This window comes from Ornithorhynchus anatinus, chromosome 2 (assembly GCF_004115215.2).
Source record: "Ornithorhynchus anatinus isolate Pmale09 chromosome 2, mOrnAna1.pri.v4, whole genome shotgun sequence".
Classification (NCBI taxonomy): Eukaryota; Metazoa; Chordata; class Mammalia; order Monotremata; family Ornithorhynchidae; genus Ornithorhynchus; species Ornithorhynchus anatinus.
The window spans coordinates 159,385,261-159,399,171 of record NC_041729.1 but is presented as its reverse complement, the minus strand read 5'-3'; the positions used below and the strand labels follow the sequence as shown (position 1 = coordinate 159,399,171).

Here is a 13,911-nt window from a genome sequence, read left to right as displayed (position 1 = left end):
CCGTCTTTGGCTGGTCAAGTGGCGGTACCATCAACGTCGAAAGTTGCAGTAGTGTAACCGCCTAAAAATTGCTTTTCTAATGCTGTGCGGAAGAGATTAGGGAAGGGCACAGAGCCATGAGGATTGAAAATGCTCGAGTTGTACAGTGCCTTCCTTCAGATCTGGAATCCTATTGTGCCTCTTGTGGTCTTATCTGAAAAAGTAATTAATTCCTATAAGGCAAGCGACTGTATTTTCCGCATAAGGTCCCTGGAGAAAAAGGGGACTACCACGCAGCAATTATAGTGCTTGCATTTTCGAGTTTCTTGGGTGTCCAATCCTCATTATGTCAGTGTTAGCAAAGGGCGAAAGGAAATTCACAGAGAGGAATGAGTTTTAATTATAAAGGTGCATGGTCCAACAGGAAACAACTTTAGAAATCAAATGGAAGTGGTAATCGTTGAGCAACACGCTGAGTCCATTTCAACTGGAGAGCAGAACAATATTAAGAATTCAGTAGTACTTACTTTGTGAGTGGTACTGTACTAAGCAATTGGGAGAATACAATAGCAGCATGGCTCAGTGGAAAGACCCTGGGCTTGGGAGTCAGAGGTCATGGGTTCGACTCCCGGCTCTGCCACTTGTCAGCTGTGTGACTGTGGGCAAGTCACTTAACTTCTCTGTGCCTCAGTTACCTCATCTGTAAAATGGGGATTAACTGTGAGCCTCAAGTGGGACAACCTGATTACCCTGTATCTACCCCAGCACTTAGAACAGTGCTCTGCACATAGTAAGCGCTTAACAAATACCAAGATTATTATTATTATTATAAGAAACAATCCCTGCCCTCAAGGAGCTTATACTCTATGGATAGAGATTCCTGAATTAGATGATCTTCCCATCCAGGGGGCGTCAGTTATTTCAAAAATTGCAGAAAAGTTCAGCCATCAGAAATAAACTTGGGTTTCTCTGGTTCCACATCAACCATCTCAAAATATGCCCATGAAAAGGAAAAAATGCAACCCAAGTTATAACATAATCTGTTGCTTTGCTTATTTGCCTGCTATTTGTACATCTTTAAAAGCTAATCTCACCTACTGGGATGTCCTTTTAGGACTCGGGATTTTTCAACGAGATATTTTTGTTGATGCTTGCTGAGCCCTTCCTTGTCTCCTCGTCTCCTCTCCCCACAATAATAATAACTGTCGTGTTTGTTAAGCACTTACTCTGTGCCAAGCACCATACTAAGCACTGGGGTGGATGCAAGCAAATTGGTTTGGATAGAGTCCCTATCCCACACTGGGCTCGCAGTCTTAATCCCCATTTTACAGATGAAGTGACTGAGGTTTAGTGAAGCTACGTGACTTGCCCCAGGCCACAGAGCAGGCTAGTGGCAGAGCTGGGATTAAACCTTTTGACTCCCAGATCCGTGCTCTATACACTATGCCAGGCTGCTTCACAAGTGACACCTCTTGGCCTCAGATCCCTCAACTGCAAAATGGAGATTGAATAACTATCCTCCCTCCTGCTTAGACTACCTACCGCGGCTCTTAGTACAGTGCTTGGCACATAGTAAGCTCTTAGTAAATACTACTATTCTAATCATTATCATTATTATTATATGCCAAGAGTTGTACTAAGGGCTGGGTTAGATAGAAGATCATCATGTTGGACACAGTCCTTTTCCAACATGGGTCTCATAGGCTAAATTCTCATCTTCCCACTGCCTACTTCTTGCTCACGTACTCCCTTCGCCCGGAACTTCTTTCCATTTTGTAATTTTTCACATCTTCACACAGTTCTACATATCTTCAAAGTCCTTCTGTAATTACAGCTCCCCGATTAATTTCTCATCTCCCTACTTTATATCCTCTGATTCCCATATCAACGTTTTTAATCCTCCTATGCACATAAGCATATGTAACCCTAGGGGGATCTAAGGCAAATATCTTGTATTACATCCTCTAATCTGTAATATCCTATATCCTACTATCCTATTCCACTGAGCCACGAGTAGCAGCGGGCTTTGAAGTCAGAGGTCATGAGTTCGAATTCCAGCTCTGCCACTTGTCAGCTGTGTGACTGTGGGCAAGTCACTTAACTTCTCTGTGCCTCAGTTACCTCATCTGTAAAATGGGGATTAAGACTGTGAGCCTCATGTGGGACAACCTGATGACCCTGTGTTTACCCCAGCGTTTAGAACAGTGCTCTGCACATAGCGCTTAACAAATACCAACATTATTATTATTATTATCCTTTAGTGTCTGTCTCTGCTGTTGGATTGTAAATAATATCCCCACCACACCTACATACATATCCTGATACTTTCCTATTTCTCCTATCTATAATTTATTTTAATGTGCATCCCTGACTCCAGACTGTAAGTTCTCCGTTAATAGGGATCGTATCTATTTTCCTGTACTCTCCCAAGAACTTGGTATAGTGCTTGGCACACAGTAAGTGCTCTACCAACTCTATTGTATTATATTAGTACAGTGCCTGGCGCATAGTAAGCGCTTTACAAACACCAAAGGAAAAAAAAATTCTCACAAGCCTTCAGTAATAATAATGTAATAATGTTGGTATTTGTTAAGCGCTTACTATGTGCCGAGCACTGTTCTAAGCGCTGGGGTAGACACAGGGGAATCAGGTTGTCCCACGTGGGGCTCACAGTCTTAATCCCCATTTTACAGATGAGGTAACTGAGGCACCGAGAAGTTAAGTGACTTGCCCAAAGTCACACAGCTGACATGTGGCCGAGCAGGGATTCGAACCCATGACCTCTGACTCCAAAGCCCGTGCTCTTTCCACTGAGCCACGCTGCTTCAGTACAGGACTCTGCACACAGTACGAGTGAAGCTGTTTGATTATAGGATTTATTGAGACCCCATTTAGTGCACTGGGAAGTATTAGTCACTTGGGAAGTAGAAAATAATGAGAGATGAGTTTCTTTTGCTCGTTTGCTTTAATGGTATCTCTTAAGATCCAGGCAGTGCAGCAAGAGTTGGGGTAGATACAAGCTAATCAGGTTGGGCATGGTCCATGGCCCACTTGGGGAGGTAACTGAGGCCCAGAGAAGTTAAGCGATTTGCCCAAGATCACACAGTAGACAAGCGGTGGAGCCGGAATCGGAACCCATAATCTTCTGATTTTCAAGTTTGTCCCCTTTCCACTATGCCATGCTGCTTCTCACGAGATGAGAAGGTTTCTTGTTCACAAGGTGCAGATCCTTTAGTGAGGAAGTCCAACATCAATGTTCCCAGTGTGAGTAGTAAGCTCTTTGATGACAGGAATGATGTCAAATAATTCTATTGTACTCTTCCACCTAATCAATCATTGGTATTTAATAAGTGCTTACTACATGTAGAACACTGTACTAAATGCTTGGGAGAGTCCAGTGCTCCAGAGGGGAGCAACACATTCCCGTCCTCAACGAGCTTACGGTCTGGAGACAGATATAATATAAACATATATAAAGTAAATGATTTAGAGCTATATTATAGAGATAATAAATAATGGGTAGGTAGAACAATTTATTGGTATTTATGAATATGCAATTTGTAAACAAGTGCTTCAGGGCCGAGAGAGGGTTTGGGGAAAAGAAGGATTATAGTTGGGGAAGGCCTCTTGGAGGAGATGTGACCTCAATAAGGTGCTGAAAATGGAGAGAGCGAGGGTTTGGTGTAAGATATAATTAAATGTGGAATCTTATCTTCTTTCAGCACAGAGGCTGTAATAGAAATGTTTCAGGTGCCTCAAGTGACTGGGTAACATCTAAGAAAATAATGGAAATGAGAATCTCAACACTTTCCAGTGGTTCCGTAATTAGCTACAGAGTTCATTGTCCTGGAGCTAGGGAATTGGTGGATTAAAAAAAAAAATTGCAGAGTAAGTAGATAATTGAGAATATTTTAGTAGCTTCACAAAAACAGTTGTGCAATTTTATTATCAGTATTCCATCACATATGCTCCAGAGTTTTTCTCACATTTCCTTGTCTGAACAGCAAGGTGCAGATCACAGCTGTTTAATGAACCTTGACTTTGTTTTCAAACTGATAATATAGTCCCCAAATACTCATTTCTTCAGATATCCATAGGGAGCAACTGCACTAAATGACAAGGTGGAAATTTTTCCTAATCTTAACTTTTGATGAGGAATGACTTCACAGCAATGAGATAGATTCCTTGTTCCCCCAGATCTTTTTTGGAATTTGATTTCCAAGGTTGGAGTGTTCTCAGTAGGAAGTTTTCAGTAAAGTGGCATAGAGTTTGGGTGTTTGGGTTATTAAGTGCCAATCTCCTTGAATTATAGGCCTCAGGGAAGATGTCATGGCTTATCTGGATGCCTAAATGCCAAATGAATCCCCATCTCCCCCAGTGATACCATCAGTGGATTAAAGCTATATGATTGAGAATGACGAGAGTCTAATGTTGGAATAGACCTGTTGAGAGTAAGCAGATTTCCATCCAATTGGTAATATGCGCGCATTAAGAAAATGCTGGTATTAGGATCTAAATCACTAAAATACATTTGCGTCCTGGGGTGACAAATTAGTTTTACTGGATTTCCATTTTAGAATCATTGGCCATAGATCATCATCTGAGCAGGAGGAGGATACTATTACTACTATTACCGCTACTATCAATCAATCCATCCGTTTTATTTATTGAGCGCTTACTATGTGCAGAGCACTGTTTTTAGCACTTAGGTAAGTACAATGTATCAGGGTTAGTAGACATGTTCTCTGCCAATTACTACAACCAAAGAAAAACTACTACTTCGACTAAAACAGCAACTACTACTACTACTAATTATGGTATTTAAGTGCTTACTATGTGCCAAGCACTGTTCTAAACACTGAGGTAGATACAAGGTAATCAGGCTGTCCCCCATGGGGCTCACAGTCTTATTCCCCATTTTACAGATGAAGTAACTGAGGCACAGAGAAGTAAAGTGACTTGCCCTAGGTCACACAGCAGATAAGTGGCAGAGCTGGGATCAAAACCCATGACTTCAGACTCCCAAACCCAGGCTCTTGCCACCAGACCATGATTCATTCATTCAGTTGTATTTACTGAGTGCCTACTGAGTGCAGAGCACTATACTAAATGCTTGGAAAGTACAATTCAGCAATAAAGAGAGACAATCCCTGCCTACACCGGATTTAGAGTCTTGAAGCAGCGTGACTCAGTGGAAAGAGCATGGTCTTAGGAGTCAGAGGTCATGGGTTCTAATCCCACTTTGCCACCTGTCAGCCGTGTGACTTTGGGCAAGTCACTTAACTTCTCGGTGCCCCAGTTTCCTCATCTGTAAAGTGGGGATTAAGACTGTGAGCCTCACGTGGGACAACCTGATTACCCTGTATCTACTCCAGTGCTTAGAACAGTGCTCGGCACATAGTAAGTGCTTAACAAATACCAACATTATTATTATTATTAGAAGGGGGGAGACAGACATCAAAACAAGTAATCAGGCATCAATATAAATAAATAGAATTATAGATATATACACATAGGTACTGTGGGGCTGGGGGGAAGGGCAAAGGGAGCCCTTTGAGGTGACGTGGAAGGGAGGGGGAGCTGAGGAAAAGGGGGGCTTAGTCTGGGAAGGCCTCTTGGATGAGGGGTGCCTTCAGTAGGGCTTTGAAAGAGGGGAAGAGTGATTGTTTGCTGGACTTGAGGAGGGAGGGCATTCCAGGCCAGAGGTAGGATTGGGCCTGGGGTCAACAGTGGGACAGGCAAGAATGAAGCCCAGTGAAGAGGTTAGTGACACCAGAGGAGCGGAATGAATGGACTGGCCTGTAGAAGGAGAGAAGGGAGGTGAGGTAAGAAGGAACAAGGTGATGGACAGATTTGAAGACAGTAGTGAGGAGTTTTTGTTTGCTACGGAGGTTGATAGACAGCCACTGAAGATTTTTGAGGAGGGGGGTGACATGCCCAGAGTGTGTCTGTAGAAAGATAATCCGGGCATCACAGTGAAGTATGGACTGAAGTGGGGAGAGAAAGGAGATTGGGAGGTCAGAAAGGAGGCTGATGCAGTAATCCATTCGGTATAGGATGAGTGACTGTACTAACATGGTAGCGGTTTGGATGGAAAGGACGGATATTGGCGATGTGAAGGTGAGGCTGGCAGGTTTGTGTGACGGATTGGATGTGTGGGGTGAATGAGAGAGAGGAGTCAAGGATGACACCAAGGTTAGCGCTTAGAACAGTGCTCTGCACATAGTAAGCGCTTAACAAATACAAATACCAACATTATTATCGTGGGCTTGTGAGACGGAAAGGATGGTCGTGCCGTCCATAGTGACGGGGAATCAGGGAGAGGACAGGGTTCGGGAGGGAAGATAAGGAGTTCTATCTTGGATACGTTGAGTTTTCAATGGCGGGAGGACATCCATGTAGATATGTCCTGAAGGCAGGAGGAGATGTGAGCCTGGAGGGAGGGAGAGAGAACAGGGGAGATATAGATATGGTCTTCATCCACATAGAGATGATAACTGAAGTGGTGGGAGTTAATGAGTTCTCCAAGGGAGTGAATGTAGATGTAGAATAGAAGGGGACCAAGAACTGAACCTTGAGGGATTCCTACATTTAGGGGATGGGAGTGGGAGGAGGAGCCAGCAAAAACTACCGGTGGTGTTGATTAAGTGCTTACTATATGACAAGCACTGTCTTAAGATCTGGGGTACGAACAAGATAATCAGATTGGACATAGTCTCACCTGGGGTTAGCAGTCTGAGAGGCCATATTACAGATGAGCAAACCAAGAGTCAGAGAAGTGCAGTGATTTTTCCCATCATCACCCAGCAGTCAAGTGGTGGAATCCGACCTGGAGCCTGGGTCTTCTGGCTTCTAATCCCAGGCTCTTTTTTTTCCCAACTGAGAGATAAAGGCCTTCATGGTGTCAAAGAAGACCTGTGCAAAGCTTCACAATGTTTTTTATTATTTCCGATGCTGGTGGGGTAGAGGAAAATTTAACCACCTAAATCAGGCATGTCTAACTTGCAGCCCATTGGCCACTTGACCCTATCTACTTAGATTTTCACCTTGGCTCGTCACAGTTCAACTCACTCTACATACAATAGTCCATGCCTTCAACACTGTTCTTTTTATCAATCAATCAATCAGTCCATCGATGGTATTTACTGAGCACTTTCTATGTGCAGAGCACTGTTCTACATGGTTGGGAGAGCACAATACAACAGAATTAGCAGACTTGTTTCCCGCCCATAATGAGCTCACAGTCTAGAGGGGGAGACAGACATTAATATGAATAAGTAATTTATAATAATTCAAAGATAGGTACGTTGTGCTAAATAAGTAATTTATAAGAATTTAAAGATATGTACATAGTACTGTGGGGCTCGGGTGAATATCAAGTGTCTAAAGGTCACAGATTGAGGTGCATAAACACTTTAGCAGACACAACTTCCCTGTCGATCAATCAATCAATGGTATTTATTGAGCACTTTGTGAGGAGCACTGTGCTAAGCTCTTGGGAGGGTACAATACAATCGAGTTGAGAGTCACAGTCTCTCACCCTGACAATTTGCAGACTTGGCTCAGCCCCACGATTCACTTTTTCCCTTCCTGCACTTGTCCATCTGAGTGATCTTGGCAGAAATGTAAATCCCTGCAGACTCCACCGTGACAGATATTCCCTCTTATACCATAATACCTACGTAGCAACTCTGTTCTTCCTCCCTCACTGGCTCCCATGTGAATAACTTCCCCGTACCATTCCGGAACTTCCTCCTGAAGTCTCTATAATCCTTATTGCTTTCCCCTTGAGCTCCTGATGGCCCTGTGAGCTATTTTGTTGATGTGCAAAAGGCCAGTAGCCATGAACATCCCCGAGGACCACCCTTGCCTCCTCAATATACTAAGTGCTGGCATCGGTTGTCACGATTGTCAAATTAGGCAGAGTCCCTGTCCCCAGTGGGACTCACATTCTATCTTTGGTCCATTTTACAGACGAGGAGACTGAGATTCCCCCAAAGTTTAAGCGATTTAAGTGAGTTCACACAGCAGGCCAGCGGCAGAACTAGATTAAACTCCACATATCCTGCCTCCCAGTCCCGAGCCCTTTCACTGAAGGCCCGCTGTAGATCTTAAAGATCTAAAACTGCTACCTCGTGTCAAGGAACTGAGTGAAAACTTTTCCTTCACTTCCTCTCAACCCTCCAGAAACCCCAGAAGCAATGAACTCCTGTTGACCGTAAGGGATCTTCCAGACTGTGAGTTTATCATGGGCAGGGAATGTGCCTACCAACTCTTCCAGATTATTATTTTGTAGTAGTAATCATAATTGTGGTATTTGTTAAGCACTTAGTATGTGTCAGGTACTGTACTACGGAAGTACTGCACTACGTTACTGCACTAGGGAAGATAATAACAATGATGGCATTTATTAAGCGCTTACTATGTACTAAGATTCAAGGTAATGAGGTTGGACACAGTCCCTGTCCCTCTTGGGGTTCACAGACTTAATCCTCATTTGACAGATGAGAGAACTGAAGCAGAGAGAAGTAAAGCGACTTACCCAAGGTCACGTATTCGTTCATTCAATTCAATAGTATTTATTGAGCGCTTACTATGTGCAGAGCACTGTACTAAACGCTTGGAATGTACAATTCGGCAACAGATAGAGACAATCTCTGCCCAATGACGGGCTTACAGTCTAATCGGGGAGACAGACAGACAAAAGAAGACAACATAATCACGATAAATAGAATCAAGGGGATATACACCTCATTAAAAAAATAAATAGGGTAATAAAAATATATGCAAATGAGCACAGTGCTGAGGGGAGGGGAAGGGAGACGGGGAGGAGCAGAGGGAAAGGGGGCTTAGCTGAAGGGGGGAAGGGGAGGGAGCAGGGGGCGGAGGAGGAGCAGAGAGGGAGCAGAGGGAAAAGGGGAAACTCAGTCCGGGAAGGCCTCTTGAAGGTGAGCTCTCACTAGGACTTTGAAGAGGGGAAGAGAGTTAATTTGGCGGAGGTGAGGAGGGAGGGCATTCCAGGACAGCGGTAGGACGTGGGCCGAGGGTCGACGGCGGGATAGGCGAGAACGGGGGACGGTGAGGAGGTGAGCGGCAGAGGACCGGAGTGTGTGGGGTGGGCAGTAGAAAGAGAGAAGGGAGGTGAGGTAGGAGGGGGCAAGGTGATGGAGAGCCTTGAAGCCCAGAGTGAGAAGTTTTAGATTCGTGCGAATGTTGATAGGCATGATAGTTCTTTCTCCTGCCACCTCATTTCCCTGCCTGTTGGAACACACAACAGACAAATGGCAGAGGCGGTATTAGAACCCAGGTCCTTCTGACTCCTAGGCTCATGCTCTATCCACTAAACCACATTGTACTCTCCCAAGCACTTACTATAGTGCCCTGCGCACTGCAAACGTTCAGTAAATATGATTGACTGACCATTCTTCCCCTTTCCAGGGGCTCAGAGTGGGGGCCTTTGCAGGTGGGTGGTCAATGGCCTTAGGTAGGTGGAGTATGGAGGCACAATTTCAAGTCCGAAATGGAGGAGGCAGTGGTGCGTAAGAGGACGTCGCAACTGTAGTTTTCATCATTACAATAACAACTCTCTCTTACCCCTTTACGGGGAATTGTGGGAATTGATGAAATAGTGACAGGAAGGTGCTTTGAGCTCCTTGGGAACGGATGCTCTACAATTAGGTTATTATTGTGTTCTCCTAGACTCCAGCCCGGAGCAAAATTAGAGACAAGGAAATATGCCCAGTAGACTCTGGCAAGGTTTGGTCAAGTAGTAACTAGGAGGAAGGAGATTGCTTCTCTTATTTACCCTTCCGTTGTTCTGTTCTGTACTCTTGGCTAGGTTCTTCTATCGAAATTGAATGACACTGGAAATTCACAATTAGTCATGCTGGGAAAGAAATAACATTTAATCTGGAACTCTAACAGATTAATGCCGAGTAATTTGTCTTGTTAGGTATCTGCATCCACAGTATAGCCTTTTTAAAAGCAGTATCACTTTGATTTTAATTGTATTATTTGAAAAGAAAATAAATTCCCCTAAATTTTCAAGAGGCTCTGAGGGGGTTGTAGCTGTGAGAGACCTATTAAATGTACTGGGAATCACGCAGATAACACTTTGTCAAACCTTTGGAAATCAAAGGATAAAGTTTATCACATTATCACTTCTGTAATAATAATTACACGAAGACTGCAGGTATAGATAATTACATACATTTGCAAGAAACACCGGTTCAGCAGTTATTGGATAATTAATTGCATTGCACTCAGGGAATAATTTTTAAAAGTCACCTTTTTTCCGAAATCTAACCTTAATATCACCACTTAAAAAATTCTCTTGACAAACTCAGAGCATTCTATTCTCAGTAAACCAACTGTGCTTTCTTGCCAATAATTCAAGTTTGTTCTTTAACCATACATGCCCTTTTCAGGGTTCTGCTAGATCGCATGGAAACAATCCACATTAGTACAATGCACACAAAGATCAGGAGCCCAAACTATTCCCACAGCAAGCATTTCTTTGTTTCTCTGAAGCTGTGCAGAATTTTTAAACTCAGTATCAATGCAGCTCTTTAAAATTGGGTACCATGGCACAATTTCATGGAAACTTAAATTTTGGAGTTTCTGAATTTCAGAGGCATTAATCTAAACTCCAGTATGGCATTGATTTAGACATTTTGCATTGGTCTGCCTCATTTTCAAAGAGAAAAAAAACCCGGGGAACTGAAGAGTGAATAATATTATTCTTCTCAGATGTATTACCTTCAAGGTTTCTTGGAAAAATAGCAGGGCCTAATGATAAGAGCACAGGACTGGGAGTAAGGAAACTTGGGTTCTAATCCCAGCTCTGCTAATTTACTTCCTGGGTGAATTTGGGAAAATCACATCATTCTCTGTGCTTCAGTTTCCACATTTATTAAATGGGGATTAAATACCTATAACCCTTTCACCTTAAATTGTGTTTCTCATGTGGGACTGGGCCAGTGTCTGATCTGTTTATATTGCGTCTGCCCTAATGCTTAGCGCAGTGCTTGCGATGGTTAAGAGCATAACCACAATCGCTCTTATTATTATTTCGATTAATCAGTGGTTTTTGAGTGCTCACTGTGTGCAGAGCACTCTACTAAGCCCTACTAAGCCCTTGAGCCCTTTACTAACTTGGATTATTAGTATTTTGTATTACTCATGTTTATTTAGTGCCTACTGCATTCATTCAATAGTATTTATTGAGCGCTTACTATGTGCAGAGCACTGAACTAAGCAATTGGAATCTACAATTCGGCAACAGATAGAGACAATCCCTGCCCAATAACGGGCTCAGAGTCTGTATGGGGGAGACAGACAGCAAAGCAAAATAGAACAAAACAAAACAACATCATCAAGATAAATAGAATCAATAGATATACACATCATTAACAAAATAATAGGGTAATATATACAAATATGCACAGTGCTGAGGGGAGGGGAAGGGGGAAGAGCAGAGGGTGGGAGAGGGAGGAATGGGGAGGGGAGGAGGAGCAGAGGGAAAGGGAGGGCTCAGTCTGCGAAGGCCTCCTGGAGGAGGTAAGCTCTCAGTAGGGTTTGAAGAGGGGAAGAGAATTAGTTTGGAAACCCCAGTGGATATGCTACTTTATGCTAAGCACTGTACCGTGCAGCCCTGGGCTAAGTACAAAAAGATCAAATTTAATAATGGTGGTATTTGGTATTAAAAAAAAAATCTCTGGGCCACAGGAGGATGGAATTGAAGTGGGGGATGCTAACATGTTAAGCAAAGAATATTTTGGGAATACAATGAAAACAAGTTAATAGAAAATGACAAAACGATTGGTCTCAATGACTCTGTTTCTATGAATGCACCATTGCTCCAGTCTAAGCGGTCCCTGGTTGGATGATCCCATGACCTTCCCAAGTGCTTGGAAGCTGGAAGAAGAGGCTCATTCCCACAGTGCTCAGTAGAGAACACGTGAAACCCAGGCAACTGCTGGGTCCTTCTAGTACCTTTGGCTCTGAAATTGTGGTGGCTCCCTGTTGTGTGACTCTACACGTCCTGTCCCTTTACCTGTGGGTCTGGATTCAGCTGTCAAATATCCCGTGATAATAATAATAATAACTGTGGTATTTGAAAAGTGCTTACTCTGTGCCAGGCTAAGCACGTTGTGGGGGAATACAAGCAAATTGGATTAGACACAGTTCCTGTCCCATGTCGGGATGACAGTCTCAGTCCCAGTTTACAGATGAGGTAACTAAACTGAGGCCCAGAGAAGTGAAGTGATTTGCCCAAGGTCACAGCAGACAAGTGGCAGAGCCGGGATTAGAACCCATGACCTTCTGAATCCCAGGCCTGGACTATATATCCTGGACTTAATCATCTAGCCCCCTCCTACCTGTCTTTACTACTCTCCTGCTATAGCCCAGCTCAAACACTTTGCTCTTCTAGTGGCAACCTTCTCACTGTACCTTGATCTCGTCTATCTTGCCCGTGTCCTGCTTCTGGCCTGGAACACCCTCCCTCCTCATTTTTGACAGATCAGGACTTTCCCCCCCACTTCAAAGCCTTATTGAAAATACATCTTCTCCAAGATGCCTTCCCGGACTAAGCCCAACTTTCGCTTCTCTCACTCCCTTCTGCGTCACCCCGACTTGTCCCCTTTATTCATCCCCCTTCCCAGCCCCACAGCACTTATGTAGATGTCTGTAATTTATTAATTTCTCTTGTTTTTCTCCCCCTCTAGACTGTAAGCTCATTGTGCTCAGGGAATGTGTCTGTTCTATTTTTCTCTTGTACTCTCCCAAGTGCTTAGTTCAGTGCTCTGCACACAGTAAGTGTGCTCGGTAAATACAGTTGACTGATTGAGTGACTGGAATACACACCCTCGTTCCCAATGAAGTGTCATACTCCCGTTTCTCCTTTAGTGAGGCTACTGACAATTGTCAAAAATGCCCAACGTGGAAACCCACAGGAAGTCACATGCATTTCCCATTGCACAACATAAGATATTAACCTTCTGTGCTGTAATTTGCAGAAGTACGCCAGGTTCATCTAATCTTGGAACACTTCTCATGAGACATCACTGATCTCCCCCTGGCCGCTTCACTCCCCTGGTTCCTTAGCTTTTGAATTTCATTCCTGGAGCTCTGTAATAATTATAGTAATAATGGTAATTGTTAAGTACTTACTCTGTGCCAGGCACTGTACTTAACTCTGGGATAGATACAAGCTAATTGGGCTAGACACAGTCCCTATCCCACATGGGGCTCACAGTCTTAATCCCCAGTTGACAGATGAGGGAACTGAGGCACAGAGAAGTGAAGCGATTTTCCCAAGGTCACACGGCAGACAGGTGGTGGAGCTGGGATTAGAACCCAGGACCTTCTGACTCCCAGCCCATGCTCTATCCACTATCATTGTTACTGAGGTGCAGACCTTGGTGTCCAGAGAGGAGGTGGAGGGAAGCGGGACTCTTTTAAAATAAAATACCTCCAGAGTTTTATCCGTAGCATGCAGGGGACGCAGCAGCCAGAGACAGACTGTCCGGTGCAGCACCATATGACTGGTCACTCATGCCTCCCCAGGAACTCGGGGCAGGTGAAGCAAGATGGCAGGCGGCCGTAGGCCCTCTCCAAACTGAAATCCGGCAGCTTTCGACCTGGGTGGTCTCGGTCGATTTAGCATTGTGTTGATCTGAGTCATATATAACTTATTTCTCAGTCAATGGTACTTACTGAGTGCTTATTGTGTGCAGAGCACTCTACTGAGCTCTTGGAAGAAAACAGACACATTCCCTGCTCAAAATGAGCTGTCAGCCTAGAGGTGCGAGACATTCATATAAATGAATAAATGACAGATATATAGTTAAGAGCTGTGGTTCTGGGAGTGGGGATGAATAAAGGGGGAAAATCAGGGTGGCACAGAAGGGAATGGGAGAAGAGGAAAAT

The 13,911-nt window shown here is 43.9% G+C and overlaps 1 protein-coding gene across 2 annotated transcripts in view; it reads left to right on the top strand.

Moving 5' to 3' along the window:
* TAFA2 (TAFA chemokine like family member 2) overlaps positions 1 to 13,911 on the top strand; it is a 453,170-nt gene that overhangs the window by 283,681 nt on the left and 155,578 nt on the right. The window lies entirely within an intron of this gene.